Source organism: Pseudophryne corroboree, chromosome 1 (genome assembly GCF_028390025.1).
Source record: "Pseudophryne corroboree isolate aPseCor3 chromosome 1, aPseCor3.hap2, whole genome shotgun sequence".
NCBI classification, from domain to species: Eukaryota; Metazoa; Chordata; class Amphibia; order Anura; family Myobatrachidae; genus Pseudophryne; species Pseudophryne corroboree.
This window is the reverse complement of record NC_086444.1, coordinates 700,055,665-700,077,381: the sequence shown is the minus strand read 5'-3', so window position 1 is coordinate 700,077,381 and position 21,717 is coordinate 700,055,665. Positions and strand designations below refer to the sequence as shown.

At 44.0% G+C, this 21,717-nt stretch overlaps 1 protein-coding gene across 1 annotated transcript in view; it reads left to right on the top strand.

Moving 5' to 3' along the window:
* TBXA2R (thromboxane A2 receptor) overlaps window positions 1-21,717 on the top strand; it is a 252,123-nt gene that overhangs the window by 152,211 nt on the left and 78,195 nt on the right. The window lies entirely within an intron of this gene.

Genomic DNA, 21,717 nt, shown 5'->3' with positions numbered 1-21,717 from the left:
ATTAATCAATTATTAATTTTATTTCAAAGGTGTTTTTTTAAGTTTTTAAATACCCTTGCAGCATACGTCATACTGAAGCCTAAATGCAGATAATTACTTATTAAAAATAAACAACTTATCTAAAATAATGTTTCAGACAACGTGTCATTTAAAAATCTGTCAGTTTTTTTTAATTTAAATTGCAATAACATTTTTGTGTTGGCTTAAAAAAAAAGGTCAGTTGCTCACTTACTCAACATCATAAGCGAACAAGATAGCAAAAACAAAAACAGGTCCACGTGCCCTTCTCAACAAGTGTCATGTTTACAGCACCCATACCAATACACCACAATAGGCCCAGGCAGGCAGTTGGTGCCACTGACCCCAGAAGGGTGAAATCAGCCTAACCAGTGAATTGAATAGAAGCTTACCAAAACGTATGGCAAAATAGCCACTGGAATAATATGTTCTTTCCTGCTGCATAAGATTGACAGACATCAGAGGAACAAAAGCGAGTGAGAGAAACTCAGAGCCCCATCTATTCCCCAATTAACTCAACTATTAACCCAATAGTTCCCGGCACTTCTGTAACAAAATCTGATGTTAAATAGGGGTTTAAGTTCACTCATCCAAATATGAATTGTAACGTAGAATATTACTGGCGAACTTGAAGCGTGAACTAAGTAAGGGGATATTTCAATGGAGTTTTAAACTGGTTCAAAATGTTTGAGCCTCTCTAGAGGTTAATACTATGGCCCAAATGTATTAAGCCTTAAAAAGTGATGAAGTGGAGAAGGATAAAGAGTAATAAATGACCAATCAGAATCCTAACTGCTATGTCACAGGCTGTGTTTGAAAAAGTATACAGAGGGAAAAGGTAGCAGGTGCACTATCTCACACTAGCTCAACCTGTAGTAACCAGAGGCACTTAGCATATTCCTGGCCAGGGCTATGAGCTTACCCACCGCATCAAGGTAGCCTCTCATTGGGTAAGTCCCTAACACTAACTATAGGGGTTCAGGTCCGGGGGGGCAGAACACCCCAGAGCCACCCAGCCAGACAACCCCAGGGCATCGCAGGAGTGATAAAAATATAGGGTTAAAGAGGTAGGAGCAGCAGCTGCTGCATGTGTGAATAATGTGAGGAGTAAAAGAAAATTATGTGAAGGTGTTACATATATATAAAACAAACTATAAGTGACATGGAGTGATGAAATAGTGTTAAATTGCGATGCCCCAGGGACACCCAGCCACGGCAGGCACAGGGAGCTGCGGGGCTCCCTGTGCCTGCCGTGGCTGGGTGTCCCTGGGGCATCGCAATTTAACACTATTTCATCACTCCATGTCACTTATAGTTTGTTTTATATATATGTAACACCTTCACATAATTTTCTTTTACTCCTCACATTATTCACACATGCAGCAGCTGCTGCTTCTACCTCTTTAACCCTATATTTTTATCACTCCTGCGATGCCCTGGGGTTGTCTGGCTGGGTGGCTCTGGGGTGTTCTGCCCCCCCGGACCTGAACCCCTATAGTTAGTGTTAGGGACTTACCCAATGAGAGGCTACCTTGATGCGGTGGGTAAGCTCATAGCCCTGGCCAGGAATATGCTAAGTGCCTCTGGTTACTACAGGTTGAGCTAGTGTGAGATAGTGCACCTGCTACCTTTTCCCTCTGTATACATTACTAAGTCTCAAGCAGAGTAGCACCTCACTACCTAATTAAAGTGTGCAAATTAGGGCCCTTTTCCCTCTGTAACTGATGTATTCATACATTTTTGAAGGTAGGAGACACCTTCACCCTAATTTAGCACCCTGCCCCACCCACCCCTCTGATTTTAAATAGTCCAACACTCTAGCCTTTACATTTGGAATGAGCACACTGAGGTAAGACTCCTACATTCTGTTTAATATGGCAGTCCATAATGGGGGGAATTCTCTGGGGTGCGGAGCTCCCTGTGCCTGCCGTGGCTGGGTGTCCCTGGGGCATCGCAATTTAACACTATTTCATCACTCCATGTCACTTATAGTTTGTTTTATATATATGTAACACCTTCACATAATTTTCTTTTACTCCTCACATTATTCACACATGCAGCAGCAGCTGCTCCTACCTCTTTAACCCTATATTTTTATCACTCCTGCGATGCCCTGGGGTTGTCTGGCTGGGTGGCTCTGGGGTGTCCTGCCCCCCCGGACCTGAACCCCTATAGTTAGTGTTAGGGACTTACCCAATGAGAGGCTACCTTGATGCGGTGGGTAAGCTCATAGCCCTGGCCAGGAATATGCTAAGTGCCTCTGGTTACTACAGGTTGAGCTAGTGTGAGATAGTGCACCTGCTACCTTTTCCCTCTGTATACATTACTAAGTCTCAAGCAGAGTAGCACCTCACTACCTAATTAAGGTGTGCAAATTAGGGCCCTTTTCCCTGTGTTTGAAAAAGGACTGTTGGTTTGCTGGTCATTTAACACTCTTTGGGGGAGATTCAAATGTTTGAAAAGTCAGTTGGGAGTCTGTTTTTTCCTATCTAATAGACAGGAAAAAACAGACACCCAACCGACTTTTCAAACATCTGAATCTCCCCCTACATCTTCCACTTTATCACTTATTAAGGCTTAATCCAGTGGTTCTCAAACTCAGTCCTCAGGACCCCACATGGTTCATGTTCTCCAGATCACCCGGCAGGTGCACTGTGTATCACCAACTGTCACATTTTAAAAATCTACAGGTGACCTGTAAAACATGAACCATGTGGGGTCCTGAGGACCGAGTTTGAGAACCTGTGGCTTAATACATTTGGGCCTATATGTACTGTAGTTGCTTTTTTAGCTATCAAATCAAAATAAAACATTTGTGACATCTCCCAGCATTTTACGTATTTATAACTTAGGTGAGCTTGTTGTTACTTAAGGCATTTTAACCAGGCGGAACCTTATAACTTTAAACATGCTGCTTTAGGATCACGGTGACAATGCTTTTAGCATTACAACCGTGGCAAGTTCTTTTCGAGTCTTCATAGTCTCTGTCAACATGGGTCCTGATTCCAAGTTGGGAGTAAAATAAAAGAAAACAAGTAACTTTGTGCCTGGATGTGCCTTTTTTTTTCTTTACTCCAAACTCAGAATCAGGCCAATAGTTACTATAGCTTAATCATGTGTTTCCCATCTGATTCAATTATTGGGGTCCAGACAGGCAGCTGTCAAAAAAAGAAGTCAGATTCCAAAGGACTGATAAGGGTGGTATGCAGTCCATAAGTCCACAATGACTACAATACAGAGGGGTCTATTCATGAAGCAATGAAAAGAGTGGAGAAAAGGACCAGAAGAGAAGTTGCCCATGACAACCAATCAGCTCTGAAGGAAGCCTTTATAAAGTACATTCTGTGTGTTAATACCTGCACCATAGTAAAACAATTAAAATATCAACATGTGACATGTCTACATTCAGTAGTCATAATACAATACAAATGATAGAGTTAGGGTTAATGGTGGCTTCTATCAGGCTCAGATGTGGACATAAGCTGTTGGTTACTTATTAACATAATGCTCTATTCCTCCTGAAAAGTGATAAAATGAAAAGCTGTTGTCACATAAAGCAAAGACACTGTGAAAAGAGATAAATTATTGCTCTTTCTCCAAATAAAATCTAACAGTTGTTACCCCTTAGAAAACGTATTGGATTTGAATAATATTTTTAAATAATTGCTTTTTTTTGGATTCACATTACACATGTCTTCAATCTTCTAATTAGCCATTCAGGATATTTTAAAGGAGAATAGTAGTCACTCTGCTGTTTGGTATCATCATGCGCACCACACTGAACATTTAGCAGAGAAAGTAGAGGAAAGGAAATCAGAAAGAAAATTATAGGCAAGCATGTTAAAGGTAAAGGCTTTAAGACCATCTCCAAGCAGTTTGATGGTTCTGTGACTACAGTTGCAAATGTTATTAAAACAATGAAAGGCCATGGGACTGTAGCTATCCTTCCCAGATACAGCCAAAGAGGAAACTTAACCCTAGATGAAACGCAAACGATATTGAAAATCATAAAGAGAGACAATGAAAACTTCAAAAGAAAATAACACCATACCTATTGTGACACATGGATTAGGCATGGTTACGTTTGGTGCTGCTTTGCTATGTCTGGCACAGGTTCTTTGAATCTGTGCAGGGCACAATATAATCTTGAGTCTGTCAAGGCATTCTGAAGCAAAACATGGTGCCCAGTGTCAAAAATCTGACTCATGGGTTTCTGTCATAGGTCCTCCAACAGGACAATGACCTAAAAACACAGCTAAAAGCACCCAAGAATGGATAAGAACAAAACATTGGACTGTTCTGAAGTTGCCTTCTATGAGCCCTGATCTGAATCCTATCGTACATCTATGGAAGCAGCTGAAACATGCAATTTAGAGAAGTCACCCATCAGACCTGAGACAGCTGACAGGTGTAGGAGTCTCATTGATAGCTACAGGAATTGCTTGATTGCAATGATTGTCTCCAAAGATTGTACAACAAAATAATAGTGCAGGGCTGCAACTAAGGGGTGGCTAAGGGGGCATGTGCCTCAGGTGCAGGATTTCAGGCAGCGGCCGAGGAGTTACAGAGTAGCAGGGTTTATTTTTAACAGCAATGCTGTGCTGCTCCAATGAGATAGCAGATAGCTCCCAGGGCAGTGTCTCTGACCCACCTGTCAGCCAGCAGCTGGCTACAATGCTGTGCGTGTGAGCTGCAGTATCTGGGATTTTTCCTATGCCAGATACTGTCTTAAACTCTTCTTTGCCATCACTGCTAGTGGTTTCCAACTGGGAATCTAAGTCTTAGGACTTTGCTGTTTAATAAATTTATTCCTTACTCTCTCACACCTTTGGTCAAGCTACTTCTAGAGCACCAATGATTCTTCTTTAGTCCACTAACCTACACTTCCTTTGTGCACAACACTCCATGAGTAGTACAGTATGCTTTTAAATAATTTCTATGGGGCATCAGACCATTGGAGCAAGTACGATATTCCAGACCAGTGGTGCAAGTCTAATATTCCTGACCATCGGTGCAAGTCCGATAGTCCAGATTCCTGATAATTGGTGCAAGTCTGATATCCCTATCCACCAGTACTATTGCTACTCTCCAGACCATCAGAATCATCCAACAGTGGAGCTCCATCCAATTCTAGTCTATCTGTTGTAGTACCAGTGCCAAGTCTTCAGTCATCGGTACCAGTCCGATATTCCTCGGTCATCGGTCCCTAGGCCGATTCCCATTCTCATTTTCTACTGGTTGAAATAGCTGTTGGGCCACAGCTGCCAGATTGTGCTTCACATGGATTTTTCTTGAAGAATAAAACTCTTTTCACGTTCATCTAACCCTGAGTGCTAGTAATTTCTTGCTGAAAAAGTGAGTGTAAATATTATTACCTTTTACCCTGCACCACCACATTGCCAATGATTTACAATAGCTTTTATATATATAATACCGACACAGGGATCCCGACCGCCAAGAATGCTGACAGCTGCATCACGGCTATTCCCACTCGTGGGTATCCATGACACCCATAGAGTGAGAATAGAACCTGTGGCGAGCACAGCGAGCCACCGAGCCTGCAAGGGGCTTTCTAGCACTTGCCCCGTTGCCGGCATTCTGACGGCCGGCCGGGATCCCGATGTCGGTATACTGAACCCTAGGATCCCGGCCGCCGGGATTCCATCTTCAACCCGTGTATATATATATATATATATATATATATATATATGTAAATGGAGAATATACATCAATGAATAGAAGGCTCCACTAAACAGTGGTATTATTTGCAAACCTCTGTGATTTTATTGGAAAGAATCACCATTCACCAATATTCATACCTGGGTGAAAGTATGTTAAAACTGAATGTGTGACACAAACTAAATGGCCTCAAATACGAATCTTTGTTTCCCTGCCACAGCCAGCAATTTGCAAGAAAGGAACCAATTGAATAGGTTTCCATTCTAGTCCTGGATTCTTTCTGCATACATGTAGGTGTAATGCGGTTATAAAATCGTTTACAGTGATAAAAAGGTTTTATTTATTTAAGATTAAATGTCAGCTAATGATTATATGATAGCAATAAACATATATTTAGGAGTTATGTTATTAATCTAGTAGAGTGACTAAGCCTATCAAACCAATTGCCGGCTAATGCATTAACCTCTTATTGTCAAAAATGTTTTACCTGATTGATAGGAAGTAAAAGTTAGTTAATGAGCCATTAAGAATGATGGAGGACTGAGAAGAGACAGCACATGGAGGAATCCATTAACATTTGTTCCTAACTTGATGAGCTCAAGATTCTAATTCCTCATTCTGCATGAAACTAAGAACATGAAGTCTGAAATAAAAAGGTTTTTTACATGACATTTTTGAGCAAATAATCTAATCGCGTTTATGTATCAAATACAACCTACTTAAAGTAAACTAATTCATGTAATTATAAAGAAACTGACAGGAAGTACTAATTAGTCGGATCTCTATTAACAAAGTTCCTTCCTATGCTAAGTGCCTTTAGCCGAAACCTAATCTCTTATTTATTTGTGGGAACAAATTCAGCAAGAGAATGCAAAAAGTAATCCTGCCACTACCATAGCTTTGTTAATTATTTAAAAATGATGATTTTCAGAGGAACAAGTGACTGTACATTTCCATCCTATAATTGCAGAATTTAGAATTAATTCAGATGTGGAAAATTGCATTTGTATTCATACTGTTTATTTGTATTTCCTACCCTGAACCCTGGCATGCCCAACTGTGAGAAAATAATTGAGCCATACAGGAAGTACATAAATAGTGCTCTTATTGCAATGCTGACTTATCTTTTCCTGGGTTCTGGCACCACATAATCAGTGAGCTGTTTCACATCTAGTCACTTTAACTGAAGGAAGCGTGGACAGACATAAATAACAGGCCACATCATTCCATTACAAGGAGGGAAAAATAATTCAGAAGTATATTAATGTTTGTGGCCATTATTATATGAGACCAAGAGCCTCAAATTATTGAAACTGTAACTTAAGCTGTTCCTTAGACATTGTTGTTTTTTGTATGTGGGGATGTATGTGCTTTTTTGTTGTTGTTTTTTTTAATTGCAAGTTGGAAAGACAAAAAATGAAGAATACATACATATCAATCCAGCACACATTAACACATAAAGGGGGGTTGCCAGTGCTTAAAGTGGCCCTAGGGAGGTGGTGGAACTCACACCCCCCCCCACTGCCCGTGCTCCTGCGGCGCGCACCACACAAAGGGGTGTGGTCTCAAAAAGAAAGGGGCGTGGTCACCAAGTAGTATCCCCAATTCAAATTACGCCACATAGTAGTGTCACACAATCCTATTCACATTACACCACATAGTAGTGTCCCTTATTCATGTTATGACACACATTAGTGCCCCTTATACAGAAAGCCCACATTAGTAGCACCCCAAATACACATAATGCCCACAGTAGTAGTGCCCCGTATGCAATGCCCACTGTAATGGTAGTGCCCACAGTGGTAGTGCCACTTTTGTACATTCCATAGTATTGGTGCCCCTTATGCAGTGCCCCCAGTAGTATTCTTTATTTATTTATTAACAGTTTCTTATATAGCGCAGCATATTCCATTGTGCTTTACAATTAGAACAACAGTAATAGAACAAAACTGGGTAAAAACAGACAGACACAGTGTCACACACCAGAGGCGGCGTTCGCCGCGCTTACCCCTGCGTGTTTGCTGGTCGGTGTTGCGGCCTCTGCCTTCGGTGGGCCGCGGGCTCCGGCGTCTGGCTGGCGCGGCTCCCGGCGGTTCTCCAGGGCAGGGGCGCCGCCATGACACCCGGATTCGCGTGGATGGGGGGGGGGGGGGGGGGGTGACGTCATCAGACTGCTCCACCAATCCAGCGGTGGCGGGGAATTCAAAGTCAGACGCCAGACGGAGCCTCAGTGCCTGAGTATCGTCTTTCCCTGACGTAGATGCCAGCGCTCTTGTTCCTGGCAAGGATCTCTGCAGTTGTACTCCAGTGTCTCCGGCATTTCCAGTCTGCCAGTTCGCTGCACCGGTTCCAGTGTACTCAGCGGCCGGTATATCTCTCTGCGGTCCAGTCACCGGTGCTCCTAGGAATCAGCGTGGCTGCGGGCCTAAATCACCGTTCTCAAGTTCTACAAATAACAGCTTCTAAAACCCCTGCACTTCAGTTCCTCATATCATCAGCGTCTCAGTCACCGTTCTCAAGTTCTACAAATTAACAGCGTCTAAAACCCCTGCACTTCAGTTCCTCATATCATCAGCGTCTCAGTCACCGTTCTAAAGTTCTACAAATTAACAGCGTCTAAAACCCCTGCACTTCAGTTCCTCACATCATCAGCATCTCAGTCACCGTTCTCAAGTTCTACAATTAACAGCGTCTAAAACCCCTGCACTTCAGTTCTTCACATCATCAGCGTCTCTGTCACCGCTCACTAGTTCTTTATCCATCTGTGCCTTTATCATTATTTATAAGTTATCAGTGACTTTTAGACTTCATCCACAGTTTCCTCAGTTACCAGCATCTCTAATCCTGCTCATAAAACCCTTCAGTGGGTCTGGACATTTCCCTCATTTATCCCTTTTGTCATTTGACTTTAAGTTGTTTTCCCTGCAATAAAACTCTTCAATATTTCATCAAACTCCACTGTCAGCGTCCTGTATGAGGAAATCCTATATTAGGCCTCCCCTTCTCCGGCTCAGTTGTGGTTCCTCTTCCCAACCATCGGAAGAATCCCCGAGTTCACAACACCCTCAGTCTAGGCCAGTGACAGTATACTCAGGCCCCATGGACCCGGGGAATCGGAACCCAGAGGCAAGCGCCATGCAGGACCTGGTTTCCCGAGTACAGAGTCAGGAAGCAGCACAGAATCAGGTGATGCATTATCTCCAGGTGTTATCTGGCCGGTTGGATCAAATCCAGACTTCGCTGGTTTCAGTGGTTCCAGTATCCACTCCAGTGGTTGTATCTGGCAATGTTTCCTCCTTGTCTGGAACCAGGTCACGCCTTCAGCTTCCCACTCCTCCTCGTTATAACGGGAATCCTAAAAATTGCCGTGGATTCCTCAATCAGTGAGATACACTTCGAACTCCTCTCACATAACTTCCCTACTGATCGGTCTAAAGTGGTATACATTATCTCTGTGCTTGAGGGTTCAGTGTTGGAGTGGGTGTCACCGTTGTGGGAGCGATCAGATACGTTAGTCTATAGTTGCACCAACTTCATTACGTTGTTCCGAAGGATCTTTGACGAGCCTGGCCGGACGACTGCTGCCTCAGCTGACTTGCTCCGAGTTCGACAAGGCTCTCGTACAGTGGGACAGTATGTAATTCACTTTCAAACTATAGCTTCTGAACTGAGCTGGAATAATGATGCCCTTCGGGCTAATTTTTGGAACGGGCTCTCGGATCATTTATAAGATGAATTGATTACTAAAGATCTGCCAGATTCCTTGGAACAGTTGGTCTCACTCTGTGTAAAGGTGGATCTTCGTATGCAGGAACGAGGTGGTGAACGTAGTCGGTCAGACCGGTTGAGACTCCGATCTCTTCCTTCTAAGCAAACAGTTAATTCCAGTCCAGACGAACCCATGCAGATTAATCGGTCTCGGCTGTCCCCAGAAGAGCGTCAGCGTCGGCGTGAGGGTAGACTTTGCCTATACTGTGGAGCCGCGGATCATTTCCTCAAGTCTTGCAAGTCTCGCCCGGGAAACGGGCAGTCCTAGCTTGTTCTGGAGAAGTCAAGCTAGGGGTTGTTTCTCAATCTTCTCCGGCAGTGGACTGTCTGCTTTCTGTATCTCTGTTTTCTGAGTCTGAAGTCAAAACCGTTGGACTCAGGAGCTGCGGGGAATTTTATTTCCCTTTCCTGCGCCCAGAATCCGGGTTTGAAGTTACAGTCGGTCGAACGACCTATTACGATAACTGCTATTAATGGTACCCAAATTCCTAATGCTCTGATTACAAGTCATACAACGCCAATCAAGCTGCAAGTGGGAGCTTTGCACCAAGAACATCTGGAGTTCCTTGTGATTCAGGAGATGTCTCACGATCTCGTCCTTGGTCTCCCCTGGCTCAAGCTTCACAACCCTCACGTCGACTGGAGGTCGACACAGATAATTTCTTGGAGTCCATTCTGTCACTCGAATTGTCTTACTCCTGTCTACCCGCTTCGTGCATCGTCCAAGTCGGATGTAGAGCTTATTCCAGAGGCTTATCGTGAGTTTACAGATGTTTTCTCGGAACAGGCGGCCGATAAGTTACCACCGCATAGACCTTGGGACTGTCCTATTGAGCTCATTCCGGGGAAAATGCCATCTCGAGGTCGTACCTATCCTTTGTCAGTACCTGAGACTCAAGCCATGTCAGAATATATCAAGTCTAATCTGCAGAAGGGATTCATCCGCCCCTCTACTTCCCCAGCGGGAGCAGGCTTCTTCTTTGTGAAGAAAAAAGATGGAGGCCTGAGGCCATGTATCGATTATCGTGGTCTAAATGAAGTCACCATTAAGAATAAGTATCCTCTGCCGCTCATCACAGAGCTGTTCGATAGAGTTCGCGGAGCTCGAGTCTTCACTAAGCTCGATTTAAGAAGAGCTTATAACTTGATACGTATCCGACAAGGGGACGAATGGAAGACGGCCTTCAATACTAGGGACGGGCATTATGAGTACCTGGTAATGCCGTTTGGCCTCAGCAACGCCCCCGCCGTTTTTCAGGGATTCATTAATGAAGTCTTTCGGGACATGTTAAATCTAAATGTTGTGGTATATTTGGATGATATTCTGATATTTTCGAAGAATCTCACTGAGCACAGAATACAAGTTAAGGAGGTACTCCTTCGGTTGTGAGAGAACCATCTTTACGGCAAGATTTCCAAATGCACCTTTGAGGTCCCCTCTATTCCATTTCTGGGCTACATTATTTCAGGTACGGAGTTGCGTATGGATCCGGAGAAACTTTCTGCTATTCGGGACTGGACTCAGCCTCTTTCCTTGAAAGCAGTACAACGGTTTCTAGGGTTTGAAAATTACTACCGGAAATTCATAAGGGGTTTCTCTACTATTGTGGCGCCTATTACTGCCCTAACCAAGAAGGGGGCTGACCCAAGCCATTGGTCCTCTGAAGCTGTAGCAGCGTTCGCCCAGTTGAAGGCAGCCTTTATGACCGCTCCGGTGCTTCAGCAACCAGACTTTTTAAAACCATTCTTTCTGGAGGTTGATGCTTCTACGGTAGGCATAGGTGCCGTACTTTCACAGTACGCTTCGGATGGGAAGTTACATCCATGTGGTTTCCATTCTCGCAAGTTCTCCCCTGCTGAATTAAATTACACCATTGGAGACAAAGAGCTGTTGGCAATAAAATCTGCCTTAGAAGAATGGAGATATCTTTTGGAAGGGGCTAAACACCTAATTACGATTTTCACGGATCACAAGAATTTACTGTATCTTAAGACGGCCCAGTGCTTGAATCCCCGTCAAGCAAGATGGGCGCTCTTCTTTGCTCGATTTTCGTTTGTCATTAAGTACAGGGCTGGAACTCTTAACACCAAGGCGGATGCCCTATCCCGTTCCTTAATGGCTTCGGATGAGGAGAATTCCGTTGAAAAGGCGTTGATTCTCAGTCCTGTCTCTATTTCTGCGGCTCCCACTGCATTGGGTCCTCCTCCTGGAAGAATGTCTGTGCCAGCTAAATTTCGACCAAGATTGTTGCAGTGGGCTCACATTTCCAAGTTTTCTGGCCATCCGGGAGTTTAAAAGATGTGGGAATTTCTACGAAGATCTTACTGGTGGGACACTATGAAGAAGGACGTTCAAGAATATGTCAACTCCTGTCCTCAATGTGCTCAGCACAAAATTCTTCGTCTGCCTCCTGCGGGGTTGTTGCACCCATTGTCCATTCCTAAGAGGCCTTGGACTCATATCTCTATGGATTTTGTTACTGAACTGCCTCTCTCTAAGGGTCATAACACCGTCTGGGTGATTATCGACCGATTCTCTAAGATGGCACATTTTGTTCCGTTGACCGGATTACCATCAGCTTCTAAGTTGGCTTTGTTATTCATTCGGGAACACTTCCGCCTGCACGGGTTACCTCTGGAAATAGTCTCGGATCGAGGGGTACAGTTTACGGCAAGATTCTGGAGAGCCCTCTGCACGGCCCTACAAATAAAACTCAAGTTTTCATCTGCTTACCATCCACAGACCAATGGGCGAACTGAACGCGTCAATCAAGATCTAGAGACTTTTCTCCGTGTTTACCTCTCCCCCTCACAAGATAATTGGGTGGAGTTGTTGGCTTGGGCCGAGTTTGCCCATAATCATCTATATCACTCCTCGACTGGTGAGTCTCCATTTTTCATTAATTACGGATTTCATCCCCAAGTTCCAGAATTATCCATTTGTCCTCCAGAAGAAGTTCCTGCTGCAGCCTCTACCATCCGGCATTTTAGTCAAATCTGGAGTCGAGTCCATGCCAATCTCAAGAGAGTTTCCGGTCGCTATAAGTTCTTTGCGGATAGGAAGCGACGGGCAGCTCCTCAATATAAGGTTGGTGACAGGGTATGGCTCTCTACCCGCAATCTTCGTTTAAATGTGCCCACTATGAAGTTCGCTCCAAGGTTCATTGGTCCTTATCCCGTGTTACAAGTTTTGAATCCGGTTGCCTGCAAATTGGGATTGCCTTCCCATCTCCGGATACCAAATTCCTTCCATGTCTCTCTTCTTCGCCCTCTTGTTTTGAACCGGTTTCATTCCAAGTCCCCAAGGCCAACCTCTGCAGAGGCTGAAGAGGGTACGGACTTTGAGATCAAAGCTATTCTTGATTCTCGCTATCTTCACAAGAATCTACAGTATTTGGTGGAATGAAAAGGTTTTGGCCCCGAGGAAAAGAGCTGGGTCAAAGCTACTGAGGTTACGGCTCCCCGACTGGTGTGGATGTTCCATTCCAGACATCCAACAAAACCTGGAAAGTGTCCAGGGGCCATTCCTGGAGGAGGGGGTACTGTCACACACCAGAGGCGGTGTTCGCCGCGCTTACCCCTGCGTGTCTGCTGGTCGGTGTTGCGGCCTCTGCCTTCGGTGGGCCACGGGTTCCGGCGTCTGGCTGGCGAGGCTCCCGGTGGTTCTCCGGGGCATGGGCGCCGCCATGACACCCGGCTTCACGTGGACGGGCGGGTGACGTCATCAGACTGCTCCGCCAATCCAGCGGTGGCGGGGAATTCAAAGTCAGACCCCAGACGGAGCCTCAGTGCCTGAGTATCGTCTTTCCCTGACGTAGATGCCAGCGCTCTTGTTCCCGGCAAGGATCTCTGCAGTTGTACTCCAGTGTCTCCAGCATTTCCAGTCTGCCAGTTCGCTGCACCGGTTCCAGTGAACTCAGCGGCCGGTATATCTCTCTGCGGTCCAGTCACCAGTGCTCCTAGGAATCAGCGTGGCTGCGGGCCTAAATCACCGTTCTCAAGTTCTACAAATAACAGCGTCTAAAACCCCTGCACTTCAGTTCCTCACATCATCAGCATCTCAGTCACCGTTCTCAAGTTCTACAAATTAACAGCGTCTAAAACCCCTGCACTTTAGTTCTTCACATCATCAGCGTCTCTGTCACCGCTCACTAGTTCTTTATCCATCTGTGCCTTTATCATTATTTATAAGTTATCAGTGACTTTTAGACTTCATCAACAGTTTCCTCAGTTACCAGCATCTCTAATCCTGCTCATAAACACCTTCAGTGGGTCTGGACATTTCCCTCATTTATCCCTTTTATCATTTGACTTTAAGTTGTTTTCCCTGCAATAAAACTCTTCAATATTTCATCAAACTCCACTGTCAGCGTCCTGTATGAGGAAATCCTATATTAGGCCTCCCCTTCTCCGGCTCAGTTGTGGTTCCTCTTCCCAACCATCGGAAGAATCCCCGAGTTCACAACACCCTCAGTCTAGGCCAGTGACACACAGTAGTAGTGCCCCTTATGTGCCCAGAAGTGATGCCCTTATGAAGTGGACCTTATGCAATGCCCTCATTAGTAGTGCCCCCATGTAGTAATACCCCATGTAGTATTGCCCCAAGTAGATATGCCCCATTTAGTTATGCTCCCAGTAGATATGCCCCCTTTAGTTTTGCCCCTTCTAGATATGCCCCCTTAGTTATGCCCCTTGTAGATATGCCCCCAGTAGATATGCCCCCTTTAGTTATGCCCCTTGTAGATATGCCCCCTTTAATTTGCCCCCAGGCAGATATGCACCCTTTAGTTTTGCCCCCTGTAGATATGCCCCCTTAAGTTTTGCCCCTGTAGATATGCCCCTTTTAGATATGCCCCCTTAGTTATGCCCCTTGTAGATATGCCCCCCGTAGATATGCCCCCTTTAGTTATGTCCCTAGTAGATATGCCCCTTGTAGATATGCACCCCTTAGGTTGCCCCCAGCAGATATGCCACCTTTGGTTTTGCCCCCTGCAGATATGGCCACTGTACAGTATGCCCCTTTAGTTTTACCCCTTGTAGATATGCCCCCTTTTGTTTTTCCCCCTGTAGATATGCCCCCAGTAGTTATGGTCCCTTTAGTTTTGCGCCCTGTAGATATGCCCCCTTTAGTTTTGCCCCCCTGTAGATATGCCCACAGTAGTTATAGACCCTTGTAGGTATGCCCCTTGTAGGTATGCCCCCTTTAGTTATGCCCCTTGTAGCTATGCCCCCTTTAGTAGTGCCCCTTGTAGGTATGCCCCCTGTAGTAGTGCCCTTGTAGGTAGGCCCCCTTTAGTTATGCCCCTTGTAGCTATGCCCCCTTTAGTAGTGTTGCTTACACAAAAAAAAAAACCCCACAATATACTCACCCTAAGCCCCGCTCCTCCATCCGACCGCTGACGTTCTTTCTCCTTGCCACCCGCTCCTCCTCGGAACTATGGGAGAGACGCCATGACATCTCTCCCATAGCGCACACCGCACACTGCGGAAGCCGGAGCTCAGGAGTGAGCTCCGGCTGCCGCTGTGAAGAAGAAGCCGGGCGCCCGCTGGAAATAAAGTCTCAGCGGGTGCCCAGCATCTCCCTGCACCGCCGGCTGACAGCGTGGCTCAGGTGAGCTGGAGGAGGTGGAACTGGTTCCGTCTCCAAATGGAACTGACGGAACGCAGTTCCGCCCCGTTCCGGCTCACTTTAACCTCTGGGGGTTGCAAAGCAAAAAAGCTAGCAACAGGGCAAAAACATGTTGCACTGCAGGTGGAGCAGATGTAACATGTGCAGAGAGAGCTAGATTTGGGTGAGGAGTGTCCAAAATGAAATCTGAATTTCAGTGTAAAAATAAAGCTGCTTGACATTTGACGGCTACATGCAAAAGCAGACAGTACTATTTACCCTGCCCAGAAAAAATATACTGTAAATGTCTTTTCTCTCTTTGCATTGCAGAATGGTTTGTTCCAAAGTTACCTGTTTTTTTTTTCTGCCTTGCTTCCAAATCTGAATCAGACCCAAAGTGCAATGGAAAATAATACAGTTGTCGGAAAAAAAAAAAAAATGAAGTGAATATACCAATCACTTAGAGGTAGGCAATCTGTGGACAATGAAGGATAAAGAAAATAAAAAAAACAGGCGGTTTTGGACATTAGCAACATTGGGGCCGATTCAGACCTGATCGCTGCTGTGCTTTTTCGACCTGGGCCTGGAGCAGGGACCAGCTGCTGGAAGACTGATATCTCTAGTTCTGGCCATAGCAGAGACACGCTGTCACTGTCCACTGAAAGGGGAGAGTCCCAGCTCTTTGAGTATCCCCTCAGAAAAACTGAGACAAAAAGTCAAAAAGAACCAGAGATATCTGGCTGGGAAAAGCAATTAACAGGCTCAGATGGGGACCACTGCTTTGAAGTCAGATATCTCCGGTTCTCCAGCAACGATTTTCTAAAATCTGGTACCCCTGAAAAAATGGGTCCTTCAGTATCAGCCTAGAGCTCATATACTCCTGGGGCCCTTGGGGAACTACCCACTGAGTCCATACGAAAAGACGGCCCTGTTTTAACCTAATCATTTTTATTTCCCATTAGGGAATACCTCGCAACATGACTCTGACCAGGAGGTACACAATGCTCTGCTTCTGGACTTTTCTCTTAATGTTTGATTGCTGGCACCTGTATTGAACAGGCTAGTGGATAAGAAAGGTGTTTCACCACAGGTGATGGCAATCATACATTAATAGGGAAGTCCAGAAGCAGAGCATTCTGTCCCTCCTCGAGAGGGACATGTTGGGAGGTATGCATTAGGACACAGGTTCTCAAACTCGGTCCTCAGGACCCCACACAGTACATGTTTTGCAGGTAACCCAGTAGGTGCACAGCTGTATTAATTACACACTGACACATTTTTAAAGTTCCACAGGTGGAGCTAATTATTTCACTTGTGATTCTGTGAGGAGACCTGGAAAACATGCACTGTGTGGGGTCCTGAGGACCGAGTTTGAGAACCTGTGCATTAGGATAGTACTAGGCCCGGGATAAATAAAGACTGTGGGGAATGAGCATGGTACTAATGTGTCACATTCTTCTTTATTATAGATGCACATTTTAAAAGTGTAATTAGAACCCACAACCTTTTACACCATACTTGCCTACCTGACCCTCTCCATGAGGGAGAAAATGCTCTGTTCCTGGACTTTCCTGGTAATGTATGATTGCCATCACCTGTGGTGAAACGCCTTTCTTGTCAATTAACTAGCTCACCACAGGTGATGGCAATCATACATTACCAGGAAAGTCCAGGAACAGAGCATTTTCTCCCTCATGGAGAGGGTCAGGTAGGCAAGTATGTTTTACACTGGGAGCAGGAACCTTACTGATGGAGCTATTTGTCCTGTATAGGAAACATGAGAATTCTAACTATATGAAGTTTCTTCTCTGACAATTACACATAACTTCATATAGTTACAATTCTCAAGCATCCGATACAGGAGCAAATAGCTCCATCACTAAGGTGCCTGCTTCCAGTGTAATAGATCATAGGTTCTAATCCTGGGCATGACACTTGTAAAATAATTGTCAGAGAAGTTATCAGCATTGTGAGTGATTGAGCAGTTACACTACATAGATCTGCCTAGTTGCAATTCAAAAACATTGGTTTTAAATTGACACTTCTAAGTAGCTTCACATACTTAGTATCTGCAGCCTTGCTACACAGGAGCTAATAGCTCGATCAGTAAGGTATATGCCTTCTGTGTAACAGGTCATGGGTTCTAATCATGTGTTTGACTGTAAAGAAGTGTGTTATTTAAAATAGATGACAATGAAATGTAAAATATATATAAATATAATTTTTTTCAGTATGTATATATATATATATATATATATATATATACACACACACACAGATGTGTCCTCAAACATTGTTGCTCATAGCGTATGATTTAGGCTCCTGAGTCACGAGTTGTAAATAACTCTATGGCATTGGTTATGTCCCAAGCCATGTAATTCACAGTTTAACCGCTGGGTGGTGAATGCTCCATGTTAAGACTACAGTGCTGAATACAATGCTGTGGCAGTAGACCGTGATCTGTGAGAGACTGGCCAATCACGTTCTTCTCTTTATAAAGAAAAAAAATCCCATTCTACAAAATACAATGTCACGCTGCCGCCCTGTTCACACTATTCATTTTGTCGTTACATTGTGTACTAAGGGGGTCATTCCGACCCATTCGCACGCAGCGGTTCTTTGCTGTGGTGCGAACGGGTCGGAACTGCGGCTGTGCAGCGCCCGCATTGCGCACACGCATCATTGCCCAGCGACGGCAGTCGCCGGGCAACAATGCCAGGACCGAAGGAAGTGTTCGCAGGCCCGATCGCAAGAAGATTGACAGCGGGAAGGAGGATTGGGGCATCTACTCACCGTTTCCCGGGCATGGTAAAGCCAACGCAGGCATGTCCAGGTGTTTGGAGGGTGGATGTCTGATGTCACAGCCAACACCTTCATCGCTGGATCCGTCGCACTGGGTAAGTAGGTCTTGTTTTGCAGGAAACTTTTTTAGCATAGCAGGGCTGAACAAGTGGTCACAGCCCTGCTATGCTAAAATACACTACCCCATAGGTGGCGTCAAGTTAATCGCACGAGCACCAAAAAGTTGCTACGTGCGATCAACTCGGAATGACCCCCTAAGTTCTGGATTTTATTAGCATAAACAGCTTTATTATCTCAGAAAGCATTCCAGGTTTCCTTCCTATCAAATTGATAGAAACATGTAATCCACTGTACCACTCAGTTCCTACAGTACTGTATCTCATTAATATGACTTCCAGATGGTCTCCATTGCTGTGCCTCCATGCTTGTCAGATTAAATCCAACTTTTTTAAAACAGGGCCGCAAATCTGACAAAACACATCACATATACACCAGGGGTGCTTGCTCTTACCACAGATGACTGTGGCCTAGCAAATACAGTCTTCGGCTGCAATGTGTGCACCCTTGGGTTCGATCGGGGTGCGCAATTATTTTTTTTTTAATGTATTTATTTATTTCTTTTTATTCATTAAAGTTATTTAGTGTGTTGCTTCTTCCCTTTATATAAAAAATCCCCTTCTACAAAATACAATGCCATGCTGCCGCCCTATTCACACTATTCATTTTGTCGTTACATTGTGTACTAAGTTCTGGATTTTATTAGCATAAACAGCTTTATTGTCTCAGAAAGCATTCCAGGTTTACTTGCTATCAAATTGATAGAAACGTGATCCACTGTACCACTCGGTTCCTATCTCATTAATATGACTTCCAGATGGTCTCCATTGTTGTGCAGCCATTCACATTATGCTGTGTACTGTAGTGCAAAGGCCCTGGAAGAAACCGCACTCCACACACAGGTCACATCACATATACACCAGGGGTGCTTACTCTTACCACTTATGGCTGTGGCCTAGTGAATACGGTCACCGGCTCCAATGCGTGCACCCTCAGGTTCGATCCCCAGTGGGGCGTGCAATTATAAAAAAATGTTTAATATATTTATTTATTATTTTTTTTATTCAATAAAGTTATTTGGCGTGTTGCTTCTTCCCTTTATAAAAAAAATTCCCCTTGTACAAAATACAATGCCGTGCTGCCACCCTGTTCACACGATTAATTTTGTCATTACATTGTGTACTAAGTTCTGGATTTTATTAGCATAAACAGCTTTATTATCTCAGAAAGCATTCCAGGTTTTCTTGCTATCAAATTAACAGAAACGTGATCCACTGTACCACCAGGTTCCTATCTCATTAATATGACTTCCAGATGGTCTCCATTGCTGTGCCGCCATGCTTGTCTAATTCAACCCGACTTTTTTTAAAGTCAGATTGACAATGTTGAAAACGGGGCTAAAAACTGTCAGATTTGGCTGCATTCATTTTGTCATTACATAGTGTACTAAATTCTGGATTTTATTAGCATAAACAGCTATATTATCTCAGAAAGCATTCCAGGTTTCCTTGCTATCAAATATGACAAAGGACAAAGGAAGACCTTCTCTCCCAAATTCTGATACAGTAGGTGCATTTGCATCATGGTCGACCAATAGCAGGCCAACAACAGCAGGGCAGACCCACCGGCAACGCACATAATGGCAATCAGCAGCTTTGTCTGAGGTGTCAGCCGCTAAGAACTCACACAAATGAGTCTTCCTATTGGAATATGGTTCTCGCAGACTTGCTGGCACCGCAGACAAAGTGGCCACACACTTTACTGACACCTCATACTGTATAAAGCCACTTTGTAGACACAAGTACCTGTATGTACTTTAGAATTTATTAAATTTGTGTCCATTACCTAAATATGTCCTAAACAACAATACCACTTTAGAATCACACTTCAAAACAAAAACCAACCACTTTATGTGTATTATACTGTGCATGATACTATGAATGATAATCCCTATCTAGTTGCTAGAACAGAAGAATGGGTTCTATCTGTATACCTAAAGGGGGGTACACACGGAGAGATCCGTGCTTAAAATCTAAGCAATCTTGCTAGATTGCTTAGAATTTAAGCACGGATCTGCCGTGTGTATGCCCTCCAGCGATAGCGATGCGCGGTCCCGCGCATCGCTATCGCCGGTGCTAGATTGAGCCTGCATGCAGGCTCAATCTAGCGGGTCGCTCACTTCACCGTTGTGTGAAGTAAGCGGCCCCCCGTCGGCTTTCCCCCTCGCTCAGCACATCGCGCTGTGCTGAGCAGGGTGAGAGATGTGTGCTGAGCGGTCTGTGTTAAGATCGCTCAGCACACATCTCTCCCGTGAGTACCCCCCTTTACACAAAGTTGAACCCAATCTAGTTGTTAGTATACAAAGCTGGTTACTCATTTGTAAAATATGATTCATCTCTAAAATGCAAAGTAGGTGACATAAATTAAATGCTGAGCCTTATTGAACAACTAGTATACAAAACTATATGATGTGAGTATGCATAATAGTACAGTGTTGATCTATGTATACTAAGAAAATCTGAACATAGAGTGATATTAGTGACCAATATGTAATGCTGAGTCATATTGATGACTAATATACAAAGATGAAACATATTCGGTGACTAGTATATAAAGTCCAGAATGCTCTGGTGACTGGTAAATAAAACACAAACTGGTACATCATGAGCCCAATTTAGGTGTACATTTATGAAAAATATATTTATACCTGGTTCTATGGATATTATTAATTATTTTTTATTTTTATGTCTGTATTTTTTATAGGAAAGGTTGATTAGTTGTTATACACTTAAAAAGAATAATAATATAAATATTTTGCTCACTATTCTATAGACCTCCATAATTTATCCAGGGGTGCAACCAGAACTAAATCCCCATAGTAGTGTCCTAGTTCATTTTATAAACTATAGTGTTGTCCTAGTAAAGGTTATGACGTATAGTATTGCCCTAGTTCACATTATACCACACAGTGCCTCCAGTTCATATTGTTACATTTTAGTGCCCAAGTTAACAATATACCACATTATACTGCCACACAGTGCTTAGTGGGACAAATTTTGGTAACCTGGAAGACAAGTTTATGACCTAGGTGCAGTTGAGTCAGACCCAAGAGGAGGGCCCCCTAAGTCTCTGGTACTCATAGCAATGGCACCCACTGTACCCACTATAGCTATGCCCATGACTGGTTATCTATAATAGAACATGTCTTATACCAGTCATATTAAAACATGTACTTGCTGTGCTTTGGCGAAGTATAAGACAATTGAGGTCTATGGAAGAGAAATGAAAGCATTTTAATTATTGACCTAATACTATATACATTCTTGTACTCACATCAGCTGGTGCCTAAGCCTTTGTTTTTATTGGTACTACACCCAGAAACTCTCCTTCAGGAGCTGTGCGTCTTCAGTGACCCACATAAATACACTTCCTGCTATAGAGAAAATAAATCAAGGTTGATGTACAGTACCAGTGTTGTGAAGTCACCGTTTTCTGATTCTCTGTCTCAGGAAGGAGAGTGGCACCGCAATGTGGCTTCACAGAGCACAGCACCAGTCTCCAAGCTTAGAGATGAAACAAGGGAGCTTCATAGTTAATAAGCATGCTAGTCGCACTAATTTATTGTCATTTATTAGGCATACTCTCTCTTCCGATTGTCAGTCAGTGACAAAGGGGATGGGGCTTAATTCTAAATACAGTCATGCTCAGTGCAAGGTCGTGTCGGAAAATAAAATCATTAAATAAGTGACATGATACCACTCATCAGTATTTAAGGCACACAACTA